A 13,318-nucleotide genomic window follows, 5' to 3' on the forward strand; every position below is an offset into this window, starting at 1 on the left:
TTTTTCATTCTGTAGGCTGCAAATTGCTTACATTGCCTTTATATGGTAACTTGTATCAAAGATGTTTAATGTTTCTTGATATAAACATACAACTCAATCTATTTTTCTAGAAAGTTTCTAAAGTGATTAAATGTGCATGTGTGTTATTTCATTTGTTTCTTGTAATAACAATGTATTCAAAATAAAAATCACTGTTATCATCATATTGATAGCAATAATGATAACCAAGATTAATTGAATACTTTCTATTTTGTAAGACACTTCTTTAAATCTTTCCAAGCATTTTCATTTTTAATTGTTCACAGAAACCTTATGAATGTCAAGAACTATGAAGGGTCTGAGATTTCACTCCACTTACAAGCTGACAAGTTAATCTTCCATAGTTTCATGAATACTGGCCATAGTTTCTGGCTCAGAGACAAAGGTCAGTGTAATTGTCAGACAATAGCAGTTGCCAGAGTAATATCACTTGTGCCAGTTTCTTGAGCCCCAGTTCCTACAGGACAATGCAACGAGGGCCAGGTGACATCTTCACACTCAATGAGTTGCATTACAGGAGAACCACAAGTTTCAGGAAAAAACCAAACTTTTGTAAGAAAGCTGGAGGCAAAACTGTCCAACACTTGCCCCAGTGGGAGACATTATCTTTATTATCCTGGACAGCAAACAAATCTTCCCTCTTCCCCAGAGAAAGACAGGATTTTTTTTTAACTTCCAATGTTATTTGCTATACAAACATTACTAAAAAGGTAATCCAGAACACATGTTGCCACTGCCTTTGCTCAAAAGATGTACAGAAATATGAGAGACCCATGGAGAGTTATTTTCCAAGATGACATAGATAATTTTAAGCCCTAAGTTATGAATGAGGAAACTATATTTCAGAACATGTAAGAAGCCTATCTCATATCAAACAACTTGTAAGCAGCAAAGACATAGTGTGACCTCATGTCCTGTGACTTCAGGTCTTTTCACTTGGTCATCTACCTCTTGGATCATTACTACTTATTGCTAACGAAGATGCTAGTAGCCCAGCCATACTCTCCTCCTCTGTTATAGTACACATATTTAGGAATCAGAAATTGTTTCTACCTTAGCTGTAGGCCCAGTCATCAAGAATTTACTGCTTTTGATTGTTTTGGGATGTTTCTAAGAGTCAGTGTTACACCTTAAACAAATGAGTAAGATCATTTCATGTAGCCAACATAAACAGAGACCCACAAGAACCTTCTCATGTTCATGTGACAATAAAGAATTTGGCCTTTGCTGTTAAAAGCACACTGGTTTTCTTGAAATCATTTTTTTTTCAGGCAGACATTAACTTTATTCCAATTAGAACTGAAGGATACAAGTGTTAATCCATTGATGTCACAAGACCCAGGGTTCACACTGGGGAGGACTTCTGACACATACATTTGTAGTCATTTCTCATGTAAAATATAGCAGAGTGGTTTTGGAGAGAAACATGGGCCTGGATTATTTCAGCAACATAACTGACCGTTTTTATGTGTGTCATGGCATTTCTTAAAACTTTGGCTGGGATTGTGGCATTTCACATCACAGAAAAGGAAATAAAGCTGTAGTGTAGTTTGCTTACATCAGTACCTAGAAAAAAATTCCAGTTTTAAAGGAGCAAGAGTTTTTCCTTATAGAAGCTGGGGTCTGGGTAACATTTTCATTTCCTGTCTCTTTGACTTCCAGTACTCCCTTTCAAAAAGTTCTGAATACAGAAAGCAGAGCTTGCCTCCAGCACAAAACCAGAGCCCACTTTTATTATTGTTGTTGTTTCAGGGCTCCTGGATCTCATGCTGAACCTTAAAATCCTATTCGCAGCTCAGCTGCCAGCACGCTGTGAGCAAAGCCGTGAAAAGTGGAAGAAATAACAGGCTTCACCATGCAATCAGTCGTTCCCTACCGAAACCATATGTCATGCATAGAATCCGGGAGACTTGAAAAGTCTTGAAAACGTTCAATACCACTAGTGCTCCTAATGGGAATTAGTGATGGGCAAGTGCCTGTTAGAGGGCCTAGAAAAATAGAAATAACTGAGCAAAAGAACAACTGTCATTGGCTAAGGGAAGTGATCAAAATAATTGTCCTCTATGGATTCAATCATTAAATGATTATAACTTCTATCTGTGAAATACCTCTTGACCCCAGCAATCAAATTCTAAGTGCCTTAGTGCTAAAGCAGTGACAAACACCCTTTCTAATAATGTAGCTCCATGTCAGAGTAACAATCAAATAATTATCATAACCACCATAATGAAATTCTTCCTCTCTCACAAAATGTTATTTTTAAAAGGTAGTATATCATAGTGGTTAAGTGCAAAGGCTTTGGAATCAAGGAGAATCAGGATCAGATTTTCACTCTGTTCCTTCTAGTTATGCGATCTTAGAAAATGGTGCCCTGAGCCACAATTTCTCATCTGTAAAATGGGACTAATGATACTTACCTATAGTTTTGTTCTAAAGATTAAATTAAAAAAATAGTATGGACAGTATTAGTACAGGATTAGTATTAGTATTAGGACAGTAATAGTAAAAATAGTATTATACAGGGTCAGGCATACAGAAATATTCAGTAAGCAGTGTTATTGATAATTGTAGAAAGAAGCACAACTTTTTTTTAATGTTGCTTATGAAAATTTCCTCAAAAGAATAAAAAAATCTATACATTTATGATACTTATACTCAGTATCTTGAGTGTTATTAAAATGTTAGAACTACCTAGTTATATTTTGTATGTGACAGAAAATATCCCTTACCTCATCTAGAGATAGTTTAAATTAGTGCTAACTTTGATGATTTTAATAGAATTTATTAGCTGTAAGTGGTGCTAAAATTTATCTCTAGTTTACTCCTTAGGAAATCTTTAAAATGTCTGGAGGACATGAAATTATTTTTGTAAATCTGAACTTTTGAAAGTAGTGGTAATGATACCCCAATGTGTAATGAAAATTATCTTTTATCTTTTATCAATGATAATCTCTAAATAATCAAGTTTATTTTATATTATGGATCAGATTGAAAATAAATTCAAATGTATAGTTTTGGTTAAAATAATAATCTTTTAAAATTGTAATTGTGTTTATCTTTACACGCATTTATGTGCACTGATAAATGTACAAAGTTCATTCATTTCTATGTTTTACAGAAATTTATATAAAGCAAACTAGTATTCATAATACACACCCACATATGCATTTGGAATTTTTGAAACTGAAACTACACTCTAGGCAATTTAATCCTGTAATTGGATTGTGTTTTAAAGAGTTATTTTGAAAAATCCATTATTGGGATTTTAGAACCCATTTTCTCTTTGAAATAGTGCTATAAATTGTAGTGAAACTCCCTGACCAGGTCTGAAAAGTCTTTTAACCTATCACGTTTCTAAAATATTGTGTTAGTTGAGCCATTCTGAATACATTTGACCATTATATAACAGTTTTTGATAGGAAAATACCCCCTAATCCCTTGTTTTAGACGTGAAAACACATTTTTCTTTCTTTTGGACATGGATATTGTCCCCACAGCTGGGAGTCACTGGAGACTGAGGTGAATTATTATATTAATGCTTTATAATACAATGCTATATATAAAAATTAAAATAAAGACAAATAAATATATAATTTTATTGTACTATATGTCTATTATATATTATATTAAAATCTTCTTTCTGCCTTTCTAATTATATAGAGAAGACAGCAGAGGGCTGTCACCTCTACGAGTTAAGCCTTAGGGCTTCATAGCCAGCCAACACTGTTTCTGCCAGTCATTCTTCAGAATGGAGCATATATTCATTAAGAAGACTGATGGCAAACCAAATCCAAGTCTACTTTACATATGACTGCTTGGTGCACAGAGGAATGGCGTGAGTATTATATTATTTCCAGAAATATATGGAGACAGCATTCTTTTCCATCCTTGTGAATAAGATGATAAAGTAAGAACTGGATGAAAAACCCATGATGTAAATTCAGACGTGTGAACAGCTGGTTTAATAAGTGGTAATTCGCGATTTGGTTTCTGCCTAAAGATGGGGTACTAGTAGTGTGCCTCTCCCAGTACTTTTTGAGAATTGTATTGATGACTTGAGTGAAATACATGGTACCCACTTTGCAGATAAAGAAAAATCTGAAAAGATGTCTGACAAAATTCACGTTCCAAACTATGCTGGAAATGAATGAAAAAGGATGAATTTTCACTAGAATAAATATACATTTCTTCATGTAGAGTCATGTGAATACTTTATACAAGTTATACTGTGTAACAGAGCAATTATAGATGAAAAAGTATGATGATTTTAACTGCTCAGTTAGTATATGTTCAATGTTTTTCCAGACTAGGCTGCACCTTCCTCCTCTGTACCTACACCACCCATGTGTCTATAGTAGCTGCTGTCTGTCCTATTGGACCGGAAGCTACTTGAAGAAGAGACTGTGTTTTATTTATTTTGTAAACACAGCACTTAGTCCAATACATGGTAGCTTTTCAATGACTATCTCTCAGGAATGAACTGAATTTCTAATGTGGTTAAAAAATAGTAAGCCTATTTTTAGGCTACTTTAATAGATTTATAATTCCCAGATCATGAAAAATTATGATCAAATAAATTTATCACTGACTGTATCTAGAATATTTAGCTCTAAGTAAAACATTTAAAACCAGAATTCACCAAGTGCACATTTAAGGTACAAAGATTAACATGGCAAGGGGGCTAAAAATTACATTTTATGAGAAGGAAGAAATAAATAAAATGATTCTGGTAGCAAGAATAACATTTTAAAATATTTTCAAGATTCTCCTATAAGTTAGATGGACAGATTTATGTTGTCCCCAGAGGACAGCCCAGCCCAATGAGCCCAGGAATGATCGACCGTGGTCTCACAAGGGAACTTTCCAATGAATGCCATAGTCTACGAATAAAATGTGCTGCCTCAGAGGTAGTCAATTCTTGCTTATTGGAAGTATTTAAGCATATAACATCTGTCAGGGTGCAGCAGAGGGAATTTCTCAGTGTTGTATGGATGTCAAAGTCTTTTCTAGCTCCAGCTACCTGTTCTTTTTGTTGGCAATTGCTCTCAGCAAGAGCCATGCCTTCCCCAAGGTGTTTAATGTGTAGTAACTGTGGGTTGAATCAAAAGAGCAGGGTGCCTTCAGACACAACTTTTTGTCAGTGAAAGGATGTCAAACTCATTCCTAGTCAAAGGTGTATATGTCTTTGATGATGTTCTTTCTCTTCCTCCTCCTCCTCCTGTCCCTCTCTACCTCTTCCCCCTCCTCCTAGTTTTACTCCTCCTCCTCTTCTTCTTGGTAAATATCAGTTGTAAGAGAAATAATACCTAGCCTAGTGTTTTCTTCCAGGAACATGACTTTAAATAGTAGTTTCATTAGATCATATTTCTTTGTTATTTTTCTGTCAATATACACATCTTGTGAGACAAGTTATCTCATTAAAATATTTAGTCCATCTAAGCCTCGTGTTGGAAGTGTTGGTATTCTTAAAAGAAGAGATAACAGCGTTGGGAAACTGTGCTGCACATCTATAACATCCCAGGGTATTGCAGAAAATATTCCTAGTAAAAGAAAAAGGAATGGCCAGTTATAAAATATAATGTGTATTCTTGAAACATATTAAAATGCCACTGATGAAATTGTGAGAACTTGGAAACCTTTGTAAATGAAAGCACCAGATTTGATGCTCTTGATCCATTCATGTGGCTATGCAATGCTAAACGATATTTTTTTTCTTTTCAAAACAATCAAGGTATTATACAGTTGTGCTGTCTAAAATGACAGCCAATAGCCACGGGTGGTTATGGAGCTCTTGAAGTGTGGCTAGTCTGAATTGAGATGTGGTCTCTAAAAGATACAGAGTTTTAAAGACTTAATGCTAAAAAAAGGAGTATAAAGTATTATATTGATACTTTAAAATGTTGATTATATGTTGAAATAATAATATTTTGAATCTATTAAGTGAAAGAAAATATAATAAAATTATTTTCACCTGTTTCTTTTCACTTTCTTTAATGCAGCTACTAAAGAGTTTAATCACATATGTGGCTTGGATTTGTGGCCCACATCATATTTCTACTGTATAATCCTGATCTATAAAGAGCTGAAATAAAACTTTCACAGAATCCTTGTTTTGGAACTTGATGGGAACTTAGTTTGATCAACCATAAAATAATGAGCGTTCAAAGACATCAAAATAGGGCCTCCCTGGTGGCGCAGTGGTTGAGAGTCCGCCTGCCGATGCAGGGGATACGGGTTCGTGCCCCGGTCTGGGAGGATCCCATATGCCGCGGAGCGGCTGGGCCCGTGAGCCATGGCCGCTGGGCCTGCGCATCCGGAGCCTGTGCTCCGCAACGGGAGAGGCCACAACAGTGAGAGGCCCGCATACCGCAAAAAGAAAAAAAAAAAAAAAAAAAGACATCAAAATAAAATTAGTAGCCAGAGTGGGAATAGGATCAGTCTACATATACCTATACAGAGCTCTTTTGCGCATACGTTAAGTATTTGTCCAAATCTCTTGAATGCGTATAAGCATGACCTCTAACTCCTCATCATTTAAAAAAATTACATGCCTTGCTCAATGATGTCTAAGTACTTTTTTCTGTTTTTTTGGTTGCAATTATTTATATTTGGACTCTTCTGTAATCTGACAATGCAGTAGTGAGCTCACCATATTCTTATTTCATGAGGATGGCATAAATGTACTATTCTCTTTTTCTCCCTCATAAAGATTATTTCAACATAAGCATTTCCATAGGGAGCCACAAACATAATGTGCATCAGCTCCAATTCAACAAGCCTTGCTCTGTTTGTTATCAACTCTCTTTTCCTAAATTGTCCTCCAAACAGAAACAACAGAAATGCCTACTGGCACCAGGAATCTTCCACTCAGCCACTGGCAATCAGCTCCTGAAAAAGGCATGACATGAAACAGAAACTGCCAAAAACGAGTATCTAACCTATGCAGATAATTTCTACCAATCAGAGCATAAACCTTTCAGAAGTGGTTACCATGCTATGCTCTCTTATCTCCAGTCTTTATATCCCTATTCCCCTCCCAAAGTGTTCTTTCATAGCTTGAGTACAAATTGTAAATATTTCATGATATTTGATTTCATCTAAAGTACTTGGGAACAAAAGTTTGAATGAGATCCTGAGGGCCTAGATTTTTTTTAAAATAGCTACAATAAAACAATAACAGAGCTATTCTGCCACCTTAGGAAATGGCCTAGAGGAAAAAGAACTAGGAAGATCATTTTACTGGTTAGACACGAGGCCCAAAAGGAATGGTAACTTCATAAATTATTCTGTGGGTATAGCTGAAGTAATTCTTCAGAGTTAGGCATTCTAGTGAGTCTACAGTTGCACAGACAAAGGATGTTGAGAGTTGGGACAAAGATCAGAATATTTTAGGCCTCTTGGAAGCTTATGCTGAATTCTAGAAAATAATGTTCCTATAATTAGAATAACTGTGTTATTCATCAGTATATAAAATCTGCAAATAGAATTTTCAGCACAAAAGGTGACTTCTCCATTTTGTTTGGTTTATATACAAGGTATAAGAAACTGCCTCTAGCACATAAACTTCTACCAAAAACAGTACTTGGACAAAGTAAATAGGACATACTAAATAGTAAATAGTACCCACTCAAATTGAAAATCATTGTTTGATGAACCATTTTATGATTTGTGATTTATCTACTTTCTAAAAGAAGGGCAGTGATTGATCAATCAATGTAACCTGTATCTGGGTGCATAGATAAAGCCTTTTTCAATTTGTTTAAAAAATGTAAATAGTACTGTTCAACACAATTAAAAAGTGTGTTCCATGTAGTTTTTCAAAACTTACTTCCTCCTGGGGTATTTCCTGTATAGCCTAGGGGAAGTGGACCTGTTTCAAATCTGATGTGCTTTTTCTCTAATTCTATTGTGTAAATTTGCAGAACAAATAAATAGTATCTCTTTAGAGATAAAGTATTAAAACAGAATAGCCCATATATCATTGAAAAATTATTACCTTCATATCAGTAAGTTATTCTGATCCTCTAGAAGACTGCTTACTGTAAAGTGTATTTTAACTAGAGTGTACAATTTAAAGCCACAAAAAACCCCTTATAGAAACACACACCAAAATGAAAAGTTGTTTATCTTAAGCTGTAGAAATTATGCTACATGCCTAGATAATCAAGTTTACTTCTTGTTTTGGTACAGAGATATTCCCAGACTTTCTTGAAGTTGGGTGAGATGATGTGCCTACATTCGGGTCACTATAATGTGGGTAGAAATTATATATGCTAGCTCTAGACCTGGCCCCATAAGGTCTACTCTCTTAGCAACTTTCCAGTATATAATACAGTATTATTAACAATAATCCCTATGCTGTACGTTAAATAACCAGAACTTATATATCTTTTAGCTAGAAGTTTGTACTCTTTGACCAAAATGTCTCTTTTTCCCCCACCCTCCAATCCCTGGTAACCACCTCTCGAGTCCCTGTTTCTACGAGTTTGGCTTTTGTGATTCCACGTGTATGTGAATCATACAGTATTTGTCTTTCTCTGTCTGACTCATTTCATTTGCCATAATGAAGGTCCTCAAGGTCCACCCATGTAGCTGAAAAGGTCAAGATGTCCTTCTTTCTCACGGCTGAGTAATATTCTGTTATATATTATATGTGGTTATGTATATATATATATATACACCACATCTTCATCCATTCATTTGTTGACAGACACTTAGGTTGTTTCCATGTCTTAGCTATTGAGAATAATGCTACAATGAACATGAGAGTGCAGATAACTTTTTGAGACCCTGTCTTCATTGCCTTGGTATATGTACCCAGAAGTGGAGTTGCTAGATCATATGGTTCTATTTTTAATTTCTTGAGGGGCCTCCATAATGTTTTCAATCGTGGCGGCACCAATTTACATTCCCACCAACAGTGCACAAAGGTTCACTTTTTTCCCTATCCTCATTAACGTTTGTTATCTCCAGACTTTTTAATGATAACCATTCGAACAGTTGAGAGGTGATACTTTATTGTGATTTTGATTTGTGTTTCCCTAATTATTAGTGATGTTGAGCACCTATTCATGTACCAGTTGGCCATTTGTATGTCTTCTTTGGAAAAATGTCTATTTAGATATTCTGCTGTGTATCAGAAATATGACAGTTGACAAGGCCTTTATTCTCATGGCACTTATTATATTGTATCAAAAAATACCCAACTAGTTACCCAAAAAATATAAAATTGCAGCTGTGTTTAGGAGCCTCACATATGAGGTGCTCAATACCATTAGGCTGTCTGATGGGGGAGGAGTTACCTCATACATAAGATGGAGGAAGGCTTTTTTGAGAAAGGGGTTATTGAGCTGAAACTGAAGGATAAGTATGAATTTACTACTAGAAGAAGGAACTGAAGAGTTTGCTCCCTGAATAATATAGTATAAAAGTCTTGGAGCATGAAAAATCTTGGTAAGGTTAAGGGTGTGAGGGCAACACACCTGTGGCAGAGAGGGAGGGAGGGAAAGACTGAGATTAAAGGAGACAGGTTGGCGCCAAACCATTGCAGAGCATAGAGGGCAGGTAGGAAATTTTCTCTTTATTCTAAGTACAATGAGAAGCCATCAGATTACATACAGCAGGGGGTGGCCATGTTTGGATTTGTATTTCAAAAATATCACTCTGAAAAAAAAAACCACTCTGGCTCCTTTGTGAAGGACAGTCTGGACAGGAACTATAACGGTGGCAGGTAGAAGAGTTAGGAAGAGATCTCAGTAGTGTGAATGAGAAAGGATGGTAGGGAATTGGGAGATATGGGGAGAAGTGGTTAGATTTGATTGATTGTTGGGTTGGTATAGGATTTCATTTAGAAAAATCATATTATTTTGAATGTTGAAAGATATTGCACTTTTACCTTCTAATAGTCAACGTTGTTGGTGAGAAATTGTATGACAAGTTGTTGATTAAGTTTAGAGTGAAAAAAGAAGCAATACTCAGATGAAATGAGATGCTATATCTAAAAAAGACAGGCATGCTAAGTAGACAAAATTAAAAAGGTTATTTCCAGAGCACCTGAATGATAGCTTCAATCTAAGTATTTATCTTATATATACTTATATTTAAAGAAGATCAACAGTGCCACAAATAATATTGTTTTAATTTTTCAAGATCAATAATAATATTCTTTGTGAATTTTTCATTTAAATGGAATTTAACCATTTATAAATTCTCATTTAAAATGATTCGTAGTGACTTAAGATGTGACAGGGAACTTTTTTTTTTTTTTTTTTTTTTTTTTTTTTTTTTTTTACTGATATATTCAGGGAATATTAAACTGATAAGAACAGATACTAAACTTGACCTTAGCCAAAAGGACTAGAAGTAATATCCAGGGAATATTAAGGTGTTTTGTTCCTTCCTTAAAATTCACCACTTCTCGTCCCTGATTTTTAAACATTGTCTGTTTATTGACTATCAAAAATATGTTTTTATTTTATGCTTCCAGTGAGAGTTTCAGTGGATTTTTTTTTTTTTTCAGTACGTGGGCCTCTCACTGTTGTGGCCTCTCCCGTTGCGGAGCACAGGCTCCGGACACGCAGGCTTAGCGGCTACGGCTCACGGGCCCAGCCGCTCCATGGCATGTGGGATCTTCCCAGACCAGGGCACGAACCCGTGTCCCCTGCATCGGCAGGCGGACTCTCAACCACTGCACCACCAGGGAAGTCCTCAGTGGATGTTTTTGAGTTTTAAAATAAAAGCATTCAATTTCTGAATGAAGGGTATGTCTTTTATGAAATAGAGTTTTGTACTTCAATAGCTTTTTTTCTGAAGGGGTTATCAGTTTTTTTGAATTTCTGGGTCTGTTGACAGTATACTTCAGATAAGTAATGAGGACCAATTAAATTATTTCTATGATGTCAGGCAATTTATCTTCATAAAGAATAATAGTAAATTATTGCAAAGTATATGAAATTTTGCTTTGACATTTAAAAATATTTTTATAAAACTGATTATGAATTTTATTTTTTACTTGTTATTCACTTTATTTTAATTTTTTCTTTGAAACATCATTTGGTAACTAGTTTCCTAGAATTGTATAATAGTTTGGTATCACTGATGAATGAATGTTCACTACAATTTGTTTTGGGAAACAAGATTTGAGGAGTTACTTCTTGGGGTATAATAGACTTGTCATGTTGACTGATGCAAAATGAAATGTGATTGGATTTCTGGGGTCATAAATTGCTTAGTAGTGATTAGGACAACAATTGGACAGCAGCATGAAAGTGAAAGGTGCTCATTGTCCATCTAAAATTGGCCTATGCTCTTTCTTGATGGCTTATAAATTCATATTTCCTAGAAAATATTTAACAATATTCTTGAAAACATAAATCATTTCCAAAAGAATAAATCTTCAGTTATAGTTCCATTTTTTGAAGTCATCTTCTAGGCAGACTTCACTATTTGCAGTCTGTGTGATATTCACCATTTTATTACATACCTTTCAGAGCTGAGAATCCTCATAAATACCCTCTTCTAATGTTGGTAGATTAGTAGTGGCATTTATTTTTTTATTTTATTTTATTTTTTTTTTTTTTTGTTTTTTTTTTTTTTTGTTTTGTTTTGTTTTTTTTTTTGCTGTACGCGGGCCTCTCACTGCTGTGGCCTCTCCCGTTGCGGAGCACAGGCTCCGGACACACAGGCTCCGCGGCCATGGCTCGCGGGCCCAGCCGCTCCGCGGCATGTGGGATCTTCCGAGATCGGGGCACGAACCCTAGTCCCCTGCATCGGCAGGCGGACTCTCAACCACTGCGCCACCAGGGAAGCCCATTTTATTTTATTTTTTAAACATCTTTATTGGAGTATAATTGCTTTACATTGTTGGGTTAGTGGCTGCTGTATAACAAAGTGAAGCAGCTATATGTATACACATAGCCCCATATCCCCTCCCTCTTGCACCTCCCTCCCACCCTCCCTATCCCACCCCTCTAGGTGGTCACAAAGCACCAAGCTGATCTCCCTGTGCTATGCGGCTGCTTCCCACTGGCTATCTATTTTACGTTTGGTAGTGTATATATGTCAAGGCTATTCTCTCACTTTGTCGCAGCTTACCCTTCCCCCTCCCCGTGTCCTCAAGTCCATTCTCTACATCTGCGTCTTTATTCCTGTCCTGCCCCTAGGTTCTTCAGAACCTTTTTTTTTTTTAGATTCCATATATATGTGTTAGCATACGGTATTTGTTTTTCTCTTTCTGACTTACTTCACTTTGTGGTAGTGGCATTTATTGAGATGCTATATATAAAGGACCTGGTATAGACCAGGTATATTGAATATATGCAATAAATGAATATTCATTGTTAAATTTTATCATTATTTATTAATTTAATTATTTTTAGCAGGTCATAAAGAATTACATATTAATCTTTATTTCTAGCAGTGGGTCAGGCAAGATAGCATCACTAAAATCTTTCCTTGAAAATATCTAAATCTACTGACAAAAATTTTAATTGTTTTAGATGCATCAACGGCTGACCAGAAGTCAAAGAATTTTGAGAGGCCAAAATTTAGTGAATTTAGTACCCTGAAGTGGTAAACAACTACTAAATATGAATTTTTTGTTAGGAGCCAAACAGGTGAACTTGAGCTTTTATTTTTCTGGTCATATATGGAAAATGAGGTATAGAATTCAAAGTCCAAAATGGGCAAAGTTATGGAGTCCAACTGAAGAAGTATTTGCATAAATCTCAGAGTCAGAATGGCATCATAACCAATGTAAGAGTAAACTTGCCCAAACTTACTTTCCAAAAGCATGAAACAGAAGATTGCTTATTAAAACCTTAGAAATGAGTTGCAACAAAAAGAGCTCTCCCTTATCAATACCAAAACTCAAATAACCTTAACATGACCTCTAACCTCTATTCGTATGACTCCACATTGAAAATCTTTTAATTTAGCTTAGAACTAGATACATGTATATGTATAACTGAACCACTTTGCTGTACACCTGAAGCTAACACAGCATTGTTAACCATCTATACAACAATATTAAAAAAAAAAAAGAACTAGTTGTTCCTGCTGACTGATGCTACCAGTGGACTTAAGAAACAAATGCAAATCTTGTTTGCAGAAACTTGCCTTCACAAAATTCTCAAGTTATTTCGGTAGAAGGTGTTACATGAAATAGAAGCACATAACCAAAAAGCAAAAATACACAAGGAAATAATATATGATGAGTTTTAGCCAGCAGAAAAAAAAAAAGAGAGAGAGTTTTATCTCTCATGCATAAATTGGCTCTGAC

General features: G+C 35.5%; 1 pseudogene; it reads right to left on the bottom strand.

Annotated features, from left to right (window-relative positions):
* Positions 1 to 10,314: 10,314 nt before the first annotated feature.
* LOC132500437 (U2 spliceosomal RNA) lies at positions 10,315 to 10,406 on the bottom strand (annotated as a pseudogene).
* Positions 10,407 to 13,318: the final 2,912 nt, after the last annotated feature.

This window comes from Mesoplodon densirostris, chromosome 12 (genome assembly GCF_025265405.1).
Source record: "Mesoplodon densirostris isolate mMesDen1 chromosome 12, mMesDen1 primary haplotype, whole genome shotgun sequence".
Classification (NCBI taxonomy): domain Eukaryota; kingdom Metazoa; phylum Chordata; class Mammalia; order Artiodactyla; family Ziphiidae; genus Mesoplodon; species Mesoplodon densirostris.